The sequence below is a fragment of the Orbicella faveolata genome, unplaced genomic scaffold (genome assembly GCF_042242905.1).
Source record: "Orbicella faveolata isolate gen_17 unplaced genomic scaffold, um_ofav_v1 contig_46, whole genome shotgun sequence".
Taxonomy (NCBI): Eukaryota; Metazoa; Cnidaria; class Anthozoa; order Scleractinia; family Merulinidae; genus Orbicella; species Orbicella faveolata.
Window position 1 is genome coordinate 7,275,919 of NW_028301576.1, and position 13,682 is coordinate 7,289,600.

A 13,682-nucleotide genomic window follows, 5' to 3' on the forward strand; every position below is an offset into this window, starting at 1 on the left:
ATTGAACATTTTCGGGCCCTTTAGATCTCAATTTTTCCCGTGCAAACTGTTGGGTGTTTAGCTAACAGAATCGATTAACCGATTTTATATTGCTTCTTAATACGATCTACCTCAGCGGAGGTTTGTTTGTTCTTAGAACTTCCATGGAAACTTAACTGCTCCCCTTGAAATACCGGTTATATGAAGTTATTCTTATACAACTAAGTCCATCCAATATCATAGTTTCTTGACCAACCTGATCTCAACTGACCATAGCTAAAACAAATATACCTGATATCAGTATGCAATGCTTTTTAGAATCAGGTCAGCTATCGAACAAATTCCTGTCATATTTTATGAATTATATAATGCAAATAAAATCAAATGAACCATGTATAAAAGAAAGCTCTAGCTCTGAAACATTTTATAGTTATCCATCTGAAAGAAATAACTGGACAGAGAGCGGATAAATGGATTTTACATATACTTTTCTAGTAAGGAATATTACTACTAAGGTTATTACAATCTTATATTTTATGATTCTCAAAGTTTAACTTTAAAAGGTCTAATCTTTTGTGTTTTGCCCTCGTTAGGTTTCTCTCTTTTTCGTTAAACGTGCTCTTTATTGTATATTATAGAGCATGTTACCTTGTTTGAGAGCTTTAAAAACACCCAATGTTTGCTGCTTGAAGGAAATGCCACATTGAAACGGTTTCAGCCGAAGGGTAGTTACAGACAGAGTTTTTGGGCGTTTAAGAACGTATATTAAAGGACTGCGAGACATCAAAGATCTTTATTTCTTGCAAAATTTTAACAACGGCGCAGTTTCCCGATTTACTCATCACTCAATGGCCATGTTATAATTGAAGATACATTTTATTTCCGCTATTTGGAACGCTCTGGGGAAACGAAAAATAGTTCGAAATAGCGGGAATTCGAAATAAGCGAGTTCGAATTAGCGGGATCTAATTGTATCATTTCTTCATCCCTATGTAGGCTGCTGCTGTGTGCTTACTGGTCCCTGTGGAAACAACAACTCTAGGGAGCCTTCAGTCACTTTTAAGAAAAAAAAGCGACGACTGTCCTGGAAATCTTTTACAGATTCACTTTGATGGAAATAGAACCGAGGCAAAATGCAATGGACAATCCACAAAGACCTTAACAACTAGTAAGTCTTAGTAAAAACTTCACTAGTGTTATTGCCCTAAGGTCCCAAATTTACGAACTGATCATTAATTTCTGATACAGAAGCCCATTATATGCGGTTTCTCGAGAGGCGAGAAACCGCGCGGAAACGCGCACAAACTATTATAAAAATGGCTTTAGCTATAGTAGCGTCATTCTTTGGACTAGATCTTACATTGTAAATTTTCAATTCGTATTTTGTAATTATTCTTTATTGTTTATTTGCACACGATCCCACAAGCTGCAAGCTCAATTGCTTATTGTGTTTAAATAAGGGTTACTTACTTACTTACTTACTTACTTACTTACTTACTTACCGTCTTACCGTCTTACTTGTGACTTAAGGGAAGCAGAGTCTCTGAGGCAGTTTAAATGCCTACTCGAATGAGATGTATAGGCACGGCATTCGTGGAAAGCAGCTTTTTTATTTTATCATTTTTTATTATATTAGATATTAGGAATTGAAAATATTTGTAGTTTTAGCTGACGAGTTTTTTTACGGCGTTAAAATAAATAAAGATTGTCTTGCCCGTATTGTTTAATCGAATGAGATTGAATGTTGTCTAGTAGGATCAGTAATTGAAATTGTTTGAAGAAATGTTCCCTAATAATGTATTTTGTATTTCAAAGGATTTACGATTGAGGATACCAAAGCCGGAAAGAAGTGCATCCAATACACTGATGAACAAGGTGGTAACACACGCTACTACGCGCTGAAGGTCATTAACAGGACAAGGGTAACACCGACGGTCACTTTTATGGTGAGTTAAAACTACCTATAAGCGTCTAATGGCAAGTTTATTTCATACACACTTTTTACTGATATTATAGTTCTACAGTGGGGCGTACCGGGCCGTAACACTGTCGAATTTATTGGACATGCACTACTAAGGTGAAATTTGGACAGAAGGATGATTTCTTTCCACCTACTCTAGATCTGAAATTCCTGAGTTTGTTGACGTTCTTCATACACAAACGAAACGATTTTGTTGTTTTGGTGCGAGCGATCTAGGAAAACAACAGTATTCAAGAAAAGTAAGAGACTATGATCTAGTATCTTGAAAAAAGTCAATTGGGCTTAAACATTGCCCTAGATCGATCAGCTGTATAATATCTATATAGAAGTCTATATAGAAACATGCAACTCAAGAGCTTTATTGGCTTAGCCATCATGGTATATGAGTAATTCACCTTTTGCTGTTCATTTACAGAAAAGATCCATTCATTTGTGTCCAAATTTGTTATATCATGGTCAATATACTCTCATTAACACCAATATGACCTTCATTTCCGCGTAAGGAACGTTCAAGAATAACATTTACTTATGTATTAACATTCAAAATCATCAAAAGATAAACAATACTTTCCTTTGACATTCATTGGCTGTAAATGTATTTTCCTTTTTGTGGAATAAAATTCGTTGTCACGAAACGACAATCATTTACACTTTTGGACGATCCTTTTTCAACGAAAGACTTTCAATGACTGAATTTGCATGAGAACTCACAATCAATTGCATTATTATACAACCATATCCATGAAGGTGACAATCATTAGTATGTTGAGACAGACATTACCGTGTTTTCAACTAACGTTAAGAGAAAACAATAGTTCTTTAGCGTAATTCTTTTGAACAGAGATGCTGTGGTTCTGTTAGCTTTGATTTCATTAAACCTGCCACAACCGTGGCCAGATTTATCCAACACAGTTGTTTGTTTACATTTTAAATCTGGTCCTTATCGGAAAGTACGTAACCGGAAATGCAAGCAGAGCTCGCGCAGTATTGGGCCTTGTTTTGAATGCATGCCTTGATATAAATAAATGTTATTATGGCTGTAATGTTTGTCTCACCGCACTTAATATTGTCACCTTCACGGATATGGTTATATAATAATGCAATTGATTGTGAGTTCTCATGCAAATTCTGTTATTGAAAGTCTTTTGTTGAAAAAGGATTGTTCAAAAGTGTAGGTGATTGTCGTTTCGTGACAACGAATTTTATTTCGACAGAAATGAAAATACATTTACAGGCAATGAATGTCAAAGGAAAGTATTGTTTATCTTTTGATGATTTTGAATGTTAATACATATGTAAATGTTATTCTTGAACGTTCCTTACGCGGAAATGAAGGTCATATTGGTGTTAATGAGAGTATATTGACCATAATGAAACAAATTTGGACACAAATGAATGGATATTTTCTGTAAATGAACAGCAAAAGGAGGTGATATATAGATTTAGCCAAGCCTAAAAGCGAAGCTCCTGGACCGGTTTGTTCAAAGCTCGATTAAGCTAACCCAGGATAAGCGAGAATTTTGATTTGATTTTGTAACTTTGCGGTCAGGTTTTCTGTATTTTGTTTACCCATCTGTTTTGGGTTTGAATAAACTCAAACTACAAAAACAAAAGTTGTGAAAAACATCTGTATAAAAGAGAAATTTATGATTTTGTTAACTTTACCTCTTGGGTTGGCTTTATGTAGACTGAATTTCAGCCGCCTCCTCCGCTCGCTCAGTCACTCGGGGAGAGAGACGTCTGAACGCACTGGGGGACAATGCTGTCCGGTGACGTCACTACCCAAAAACCTGGTAGTGGTTCTGATTGGTTGCCGTGTTAATTTATTCGCCCGACTGGAATAATTTGAATAATTTTATTGCCAAACTTCGCACGTTCAAGATGGCAGAAGAAACAAACAAAGACTTACTCCGCATCAAGAAAAGGCACTTTCAGAATTTCTTAGCGGAAGCGATGTATTCGTAAACTTGCCTACGGGATATTATCAGCTCCACGCAACACTGTACAGACTCATTCCACACGTCAGATATTTCGATTTGAAAAAAAAAAATAGTTACGGAATGACGGCCTTTATTAGTCTTGTAAGCACTGTGCGCAACACTAGTAGCAGATACCAGACCTCTGTGCGTATCGCGCGAACCGGAGTCTAGAGTGAAATGACTGGCTGCTCGCCCAGTCCAAGGCTCCTTATAAAGCGCGGGTCCTTGTTTAATATATCAGATGTAAGATGGCTCCACTCGTGGCAATTGAACTTTCAAAGCAGCACAGCCGTTTCCCAAACGAAAGCATAGTCGTTATTATTTCGCCATTGTTTGCTTTACAGCGGTTATCAATTACACTCGACCTTCAGTGCAAAAACGTCTTGACAAAACCCAAGGTTTGTTGGACGTCAATCATCTCCTTCTCCTTCCGACTGTATGTGAAATTTACCTGAAAAAAAAAAAAAAAAAAAAAAAAAAAGGCCGTCGATAAAACCAGGAACATGGAACATTCCGGAACCTCCCGGAACATCCAATAATTATCATAATTATGCGAAAAATATGTAAATTTAAATTTTTAAAACTAACATAAACAAAAATAAACTGGTATCAGCTTGAAATATGAAAAGATATTATTGGGGATAGGGGAGTCGGTAGCAGAGGGGTAGGGAGCGTTGCGTATTTATTCAACTGACCACAATGAGTGCAGGCTCCTCTCCTCTTTCCCGCCAATTGCGTCACGTCGCTTTTCAGCACTCTGTTTTTCAACACAAACGTGGACGATTCTGACGACGAATGCCAGGTAATTCATTGCGTCTCCTTTTTTGATCCCTGATTTCTTCAACATCTGAGGTGTTTGTCTAAGCATCATCCAGTTGCTTGTTAAGTCAGTGTTCATAGTTTTGTCCCTATTCCATCTTCATGTTGCTATTTAACATTTCCAGTTTTCGCGCCGCTCCACTAGGAACGCCTGGCACTATGACCCACTAAGTGCAGGCTCGGCCTTTCCGGAAGCCCGAGTAACAAGCAAGTTATTATTAATAAACTAGTGGTAATCAAAGATTTATAGAGCAGCGCGTTCACGCGCGGTTTTCGCATGTCTGGTTTACTTTGGTGGTGTTCGAATGGCTCAATAGAAAGCTAAGTTTGATCGAATGTCAGATAACCGTGACGAACTGCACGTGAAGTTGAACTAGCGATGAATAGATTAAAGCCTGCGGTAAAAGTGTTTTTAATTAATTAAGTATTAACTTGTACTGGACAAACATTTTCCAGGAGATGCATCTGAACTGTTGGCGACACTAAGAATTCAATTTCAGATCGGCAACACTTGTAACAAATATTTCTAGAGACAATGAAGTTTTGACCAGCGACCCCGCAAGACAGCGGGCGCGTCGCCAAATGTTTTTAAATTTTGTGTTTGTATTTGTTTACACTGTCATCAGAGGTCGAGCAGTCCGAACTAGTTTAGACAAGGAACTCGATGTCGAAGAGTTTCTGTTTCTATCTCATGGAGAAACTATTTCTTCATAAGAAATCGTGTATACGCATATCTTTGCATTGACGTAATGAACTTGAATAAAGGAATCACACTCGTGTACCCATACTTTTAAGTCCGATTAATGAGTTCCAACGCCACCACCTTAGTTTTCTGTGAAGAACGAAATCTGGGAATAAAGGACAGTCACATGATTAAACTGACGGCGAACGGCTGGAAGGAATGGATTAGTCTTCCTAGTTGCTAGCCTTCACTCATTGCAGTCACTTTCATTTTTGTTTCTTTTTTCCCTTTTTATGTTTTTGTTTTGTTTCTCTTTTCCGAGCTGATACCAGTTTATTTCTGTTTGATTTAATTTTTTAAAATTTTATTTTACATATTTTCCGCGTAATTATGATAATTATTCGATGTTCCGAGATGTTCCGGAATGTTCCATGTTCAAGGTTTTATCGACGGCCAAAAAAGTCTGTGACCTTGCAGCAGTCCACTCGCAAAAATTATCATTTTACTTTCGGTATGTACGGCTAGCTCACTAAGTACATTGACATTAACCCTTCCTTGAAATCTATAAATGAAGACGTTTGCGTTTGTCGGGTTCTTCAACGACCATTCGCATGCATGAACGACCCCAAAATCAAGCAAATCTGCCCGCGAGCGAACAAATTATTTCTGCACGTATTTCTTGGGGCTACGGACTGAACAATAGTTAAACCTACTAACTTATGGCTTATTACCTTACAAAATTATAGGGTTTACAATGAGTTTAAGTCTTGTTCAGTCCGTAGCCCCAAGACAAATACATACAGAAATAATTTAGTTCGCGGGTACATTTGCTTGACCTCGGGGCCCGGCCTCGGGGTCATTCATGCATGCGAATGGCCGTTGAGAAACCCGATCCGCCCGTTCAGTCACAAATTTAAGGAATATTTAATGCCAGTGTATTTAGTGAGCTAGCCGAGCACACTGAAAGTAAAATAATAATTTTTACGCGTGGACTGCTGCAAGGTTTAAGACTTTTTTTTGTAAATTTTGCATCAGTCGGTGAGGAGACGGAGATGATTGACATCCACCAAAACGTAGGCTTTGTCTAGACGCTTTTGCGCTGAAGGTCGCGTGTTATTAGGCATAAATTACCACATTTGACTCGTGACGTCACCGGACAGCATTGTCACTCAGTGCTTTCAGACCCCTCTCTCCCCGAGTGACTCAGCGAGCGGAGGAGGCGGCTGAAATTCAGGCTAGGCTTTATGCAATTATTTACAATAAGTTAACCTGCCACGAACCCGCGGTCGAACCGAAAACTAACACTTGGTCAGCGGTCAACATAAAAACCATGTGACGTCGATGAGCTCTAAAGTTGAGCCTGCGACATGGTCACGTGATACTGGTAAGCGGATACTTTGATTGACAGGTGTCAATTAACCATAACATGGATGTCAAACATCAAAGACGAACCAAGGCTACATGTTGCTGTCAACCTATTAGCTGGATTATGGTCGCCATCTTGCTCGACTCCGCCGTCGGCGTCGGGTGTACGCGCCCACGAACAATAGCTGGTTTTCACATGACGTCACTAAAATTCAAACTACAAAACTATTGATCTTCATGAGATTTTACTGTAATGATGTATAAGAGCAGCTGAAAACAAACATTCATACAAATTTTCGCTCCGAATGGTTTCTTGGTTTTGTGATCCCCTACGCTTCAATTTCTAAGCTTTTGCGTGACGCGGCATTTACATGGCGGCCTAGAGAGCTGTCATGATGGTTAAAAAAAGTGACTTATTTCAGGGAATTTGGCTGTCTGAACAGTTCATGTCTTAGAAAAAGTATTATTTGAATGTTTTAGAGTTCCTCGAGGGATAAATTCACGCTTTTGTAGCAAAACTCAGAGACAGATGTTTCTGTTGGTTTCCGGTCGCCATGTTGGTGATGTTGGTGCTCATATGGATGGACACCAGCATGGCGTCTCCATATAAATCTCTATAAATTTGGGTAAAAAACTTCTCCGCATATCTTGCATCAAAAAAGAAATGCTGTGACCAGAATCTTGGCGAGAGGCTTTACATATTTACCTTATTTCATTTCCCGGATTCTGGACTTTGATTTTTATTTTGATCTATTTTGAATGGCGTGACACTGAAAACCAGCAATACTGCTAGCCATGATAACCATGAGAAAATCAATGCATGGGCTTCCTTTTATTTCCTATATGAGTTTTCCCCTTCGATTTATAACCCGCGCGTCGCGCTTGGGCCATAAATCGAAAGGGAAAAAACTCGGTCCGTAACTTACAGTACGGACCTCGAACTCGGTTAGTAAGAGGTATTTATAACCCACCCATTAATTTTGGCGCGATTTTATTGGTTACTTTACGTCGCGTGGTGAAAACTCACAGGACAGTTATCACGCAATAACCCCCGCCTGAGTCGATATTTGTCCTCCGATTGCTTCCGTGGAAGAGAAACACAGTCAGCACCAGAGTTTCAAATTTTCTTTTCTCTTACCTGGAAGGAAACCAAACTCGCTTTGTTGAGCGTAGCGATAGTGACATTAAATAGCTGGTCGCAAATGCGTGTACATGTACCATCCGCCACGCTATCGTAAAATAATTGTTTTAAAATTTTCTAAATTATACGGCGGCGCGAAGATAACAATGTTATTTTCGAGTAGTAAAATATTGTTTTGAACACAAGAAAATAAATTCATATCTTTAAGCCACCGTGAAAAAGCGAGAAATGACGTCATCACTAGTATCCTCTTCACTAGCGAGGATATGGAAAATACGCCACTCGGGTTCCGGATGTGGTTTTGTATGAATTGTACGAGTGATGTATTTCCCAGTACCCGTCTCTTGTGTCTACATGCCCCTTATGTGGGCTATACATGTATGTGCGACCCCAGAGGGTATGGTTTGGTCAGAAATAGAGTTTCAATTTTGGCCCTTCCGTTCTCATATAGGGTATGATTTTCGCACTCTAGTCTCGGGTAGATTGGGTATCCCTTAACAATGCCTGTTACATTGGTCTGACACAGGGTATTGATTTAAGGGTGGTCATGATCAGGTCTTGAAAAATGAGGGAAAATTGCAGATTTTGGTCACAGGGAAAGGGTTTTTGGAAGCGGGCCGCACACTCAAACCCAGTTTTTTCTGGGAGTACAACTCCTGGAAGCAACAAGTAAATATCTGTTTAGCCATGTAAAATGAGAGTTTGTTATGAGCGGAATGTTAATTGATTATTGTTTTCTTTCAATTGCTTTCATAGAATGAGCGATGCAACTCTTCAACTGGTGATGCTTTCCTGTTTGATGAGGAATGGCAACCACCTCATTATAGATATTATAAACACACGCTTCCTGATAACACTAGTTTGTACCTAGGAGTAAGTAAGAACTGCACTGATGAGAGATTGTATCTAATCTGCAGAAACAGCAACATCGGTAGCAACAGCAAAACCCGTGACAGGCGCTGTACATTTCGATGGAAGTCATGAATCAATTAATCAATCGATCGACCATTGAATTGATGAATAAGAGAGTAAATAAATAAATCTAAGCGTGAAATAATTATGAAATAGAAAACATGCACCGTGTTTCTATCAAGGTTTAGTATAAACCTACTAGCGTTCCGGTCACGAATGCCGCGCCGTTAATTATCTGATTGGCTAAGCCACTCACTATCTATATTGTCTGCGCCCTCGTCAATTATCACGCAATAGAAATCTCGAGCTCATAATCTAATTGTGTAATAGAAACACAGTGTTTCTATTTAACAAATTGACGTCAGTTTTTCATGCGTTTGTCGTGCTATTAATCATGAATTTCGTCATAACATTGTCAAAGTAGCAGTGGATCCGCAGACTACTTTGACAATGTTATGACGAAATTAATTGTCAATAACAGGGCAGACACATGAAACACTGACGTCAATTTGTTTTTTACAAGAACAAATTGTCCGCTGTCGATCGTCGACGCATCGCAAAAAATTAAATTCCTGGGTCTGTCCGCATATTGACCGTGAAATTTAACCAATGCATGAGGGCGCGAGATTTTCTGCAATTATTGTAAAAAAAAAAAAAAAAACTCGATAGAAACACGGAGAATAAGCTTTCCATTTTTTTTTTTTTGAAATTTTCGCGGCGAAAAAAAAAAAAAAAAAAAAAAAAAACAGCAAAAGTTGTTTACTTCGATCATCAAAATGTAAATTCTCTTTGCGTTGACTGTAGCAGTAGGTTTAGTACGCAAAGTCTTTACAAAGTATTAAGCTGGAAAGAGGCAGTGGCAGGAATTTTAGAGAAAGCAGCTGATTAAGCTAGAGGTTGTTTGATGATTTTGAGAAGACGGATAGTTAACGGTAATTATTATCATGCATGTTAAAAATAAAAATGCGACAATAGTAATCACACGATGAATCTGTATTGGTATCAAGTGTTTTTTTGTTTCACCTCAGCGGAGAGGTCTCTTTTGAGCTAGAGTCCTAAGTGTAATCAAGTGTCGCTTTTAAATCTGAACTTAGCTGGTTAACTTTGCGAGGCCTGAAGCCATAGTCAGATATGTAAAGACCGCTTCTTTCTTATATCCTGGGCCTCGGCGCTGCGGGAGGGGGTGGGTGGGTGGGAAGTTGGAAAAAATATCCTGGAAGCAATTGTGCAAAACAAAGCACCGAAAAGAAACATATAGAAGAAATCGGAAAAAAAAACTCTTAAAGGAACTGACGTTGAAAAAAAAATCTTGCTCGGAAAAATTGCCAATTGCCCGACTCCTAAAGTAAATAGGTCTGTCCTGCGTCCAGACAATACCAGAGCGTGTGTGTCCCTGCTGCATGGTTAGTCCTCAGGCGTCACTTCAACGGTCGGATTGTGGACCATGTGGAATTTTGGGCCTCTTCCCAGAAAACTTTGCGGTTCCTGTTTAATTCGAATTCCTATCTTTCATTACGAAATGCGACAGCGTCTGGTGACGAAACATCGTCCCACGGTCTTATAAATCGGTCTACCTTCTTCTTCCAGCAACCCTTTTGCTTAGCACCCAGAATCGGGATCTTTCGGGAAGCCACTCATACGTCACATTGATAATATGCTCCCTGTACGCATGTTTAGAAACCGTTCTTGAGCTTGGAGACATGCGCTCAACATGCATGTTCAACCAAGTCAGAACTAAGATTTTCTGGTTTCCGATTTTTGATTTGTTCAGAGCTTCATGATTTCGGTCCGCCTATTAACCAAAAACGCAGCCTCTGGGGCGAAATTTCCCCTGGGGTTTGTGCTACTTCAGGACACACCCACAAATGGACATGCCTGTCCATGCTTTTGTCTGAACAAATTAAGGTGGCTGAACACAGTTTTTGATACCTGTGTTCATTCACCTTTTTCTCTAAAACCCTTGATCCCTCGGTCGCCAAAAATGGCAGCAAGCAAGTTAACAACACAAACTTTGATTTTTCGATGGTTAGGCTGACGTATGTGCCGTTGGTATGGCAACATGACTAAATATAAACAGGCCTTTAAAATCGGTTTTGTTTATTTGCAGAATCTAGTCATTAGGTTTTCTTTATAATTTGCATGCAACAATCTTGTAACGATTCTCACAAGTTAACACCATTTTGCTAATAATTCAACAGAGAGATCTTTAATTATCCCTTGTTGAAGGTTCACCGGAACATTTAGAATTTCCTTTGGTAAAGTTCAATTATTTTCAATACTCCAGTTGCTTATTTCCTTAAGTATTTTCGTGCCAAATTTCGTGAAATTCTAATGAGTGGTTTTCGAGTAATAGGCGTATTTCCGAGAGTGCAATTTTCGTTCAATCGCAATTTTTTGACTTACTACGCATGCGCTGCATTTAACTGGGTTCTTTCGGTAACAAAGAAAAAGCTGAGAATTGCTGGTTTCTTTGCATCGTTACCTTTTCTAACATATCTTTCTAGTAAAAGACTAAAGCCATCAATACACTGGGTTCAATTATAGAGAAAAATAACGCAGATAGTGCAGGTGTTGAGTTAATAAAATGATCGCAGTATTGGCGGCATGTTTGGTTTTTTTTTTTGTAATCCTTGTGCGCGCGCTGAATTGCATCAGCAAAAGCGCGCGCGAAAACTGTGTTCGGCCACCTTAAAGGCGAGGGAAAACCCGTAGTATAATATAGACCCAAATATGTTTGGTTAGTTCCGTGGGCAAGATGAGGTCGAGATCGCCACTCTATAGTGTGATGGTCTCATTTTATAAATCCTGTATTGACCAAGCTTATTCTGTCAAGACTGGCTGGTTATTGGCATCGCTCTTTGCTGCGGCATTATATGAAGCTCAAGCTGCGTTCATTGTGTCGAAGCCAAAATATCTTTGAGTATGATTCTAGTTAACAATTATTCCACAAGCGGGCGTTGGACATGAGATCATAGATAGCCAACGAGGCACGTAGTGCTGAGTTGGATATGATTGTTTGTTTGTTTGTTTTTTTTATCAAAAATGACCCCAAAATAAATATAAAACTAAACTAAACTAAAATTAACAACGTATCCCCGTCCAACCCCCCGCCCGCTCCCAGAAAAAAAAAAAAAACGCCTACGCTAAATATATTCATAGAGCATGGTACAAAAAAAAAAAAAAAAAAAAAAAAAAAAAAAGTAAATAAATAAATGCTCGCATATTTGTCCGCGGACATTATCTGTTCCGAGAAGCGAACAGTTTTCGGAGAGCATAACTCAAGGAAAACTGTGATCTTCGAAGAACAGATAATGTCCAAGGACAATATCTCCGAGCATATTTTCGCGCCAAATGTAGACTATAGAGTGTGTTCACGCGACGTCATCAAATTCTCAAATCCAAACCCAAAAAGCCACTAAAGGTTTTATCCTCATCAGGCATAAGAGTTACTAAATTTATATCTGTTAACCACTTTCGACCTCAATAGCGTCCTTCGTTTGGAAACCAGCGCATTTTGACTTTCGGAGTTATGACGGTGCGTGAAATTAAGCCAAGATCGCGTTTGTTGAACTCTTAGGAAAGTCCACATTGGTCTCCCTTATGAGTTAAATTCAAATTTTCCCACGAACATCCCTTCTCTTTTCATATGGAAGTTCCTCCCCCCAGGCTCCCAAATCTCTAACTGAACGGGAAGTGAAGGAGTGAAGGAATGATGGAGTGAAATCGTTCTACCGCTACAACTTGGAAAATAATAAATATTTTTCAAGTTAATAAAATAATGGCAAGAGGATAAAATACTGTTCAATTGACATTTCTTCTTTCTGATGGTAAACGTAAAGCTTTTGAACAATAGTTAATCCGTAAACGAATAGCACATACCAAGCCCATGTGGATATTTTCAGCTGATTTCTTTATTGTTTGAGAACGTTTTTTATTTAGCACCAGCGTCTCAATGAAAGTCCCAGTTTGTCGAAAATGGAAATGAAAGATGCTGAGCGTCCATGCATGATAGAAAGACTGCGTGGGAAAGTTAACCAAAGGACATTCGACATTTTTTATGAAGATGGACATTCGTGAGTGACGCCAATGAACTATTTCAACGTAAGTAACACTCTTTTAGTAGCATTGTCGCTATTTATGCTATCTTCGAAAAAGGCTTTTTAAACCCGCCGTGTGGCACTAAATTTTCACGGGAGTTTAGTTTTGCTAATCGGCGATATTTTTTATTTTGCGAGAACTGATTTTGCGATTGTAGAAAACTTGTTTTTCTTACTGGGTAATAACCTTTGCCATCTTCACGAAGTCCCGCTAAAATACCTCTGACAAACCGAGTTCGCGAGCAGTACTGTAAGTTAAGGACCGAGATTTTTTCCCCATCTATTTATGGTCCAAGGGCGAAGCGCGCGGGCCATAAATCAGAGGGGAAAAATGAGGAACGTAACTTACAGTACGGACCAAGAAAACGAGGTTAGGCCTGGTTCGTGCTAGAGCCAATTTTGTTTGTATAAGTAATAAATCTGTCAACAAGTAGCATAAAATAAGTGCGACCCCAGTTTCAAAACCTTACCAAATTTTTGAGGATTGCCAAAATTTCGCCAATTTTCAATTTTCGCTTGCAAGGAATTTGCCAGTCTATCGCGACCGAAAAGTAAAATAAAAAAATTGCTAGTTTGAGTTTCGCCTGAATTGTAAGCAACGCTTGATGTTTCATCAAGGCCCAATAACTTTACGTCCGTAGATACTGCTCAGTTTTATTTGTGCAAAAATCCAGTAAATTCTCTGTTGTCGATGAATGAGAGCGCCCGCCGATACGTGTTTTGTGCA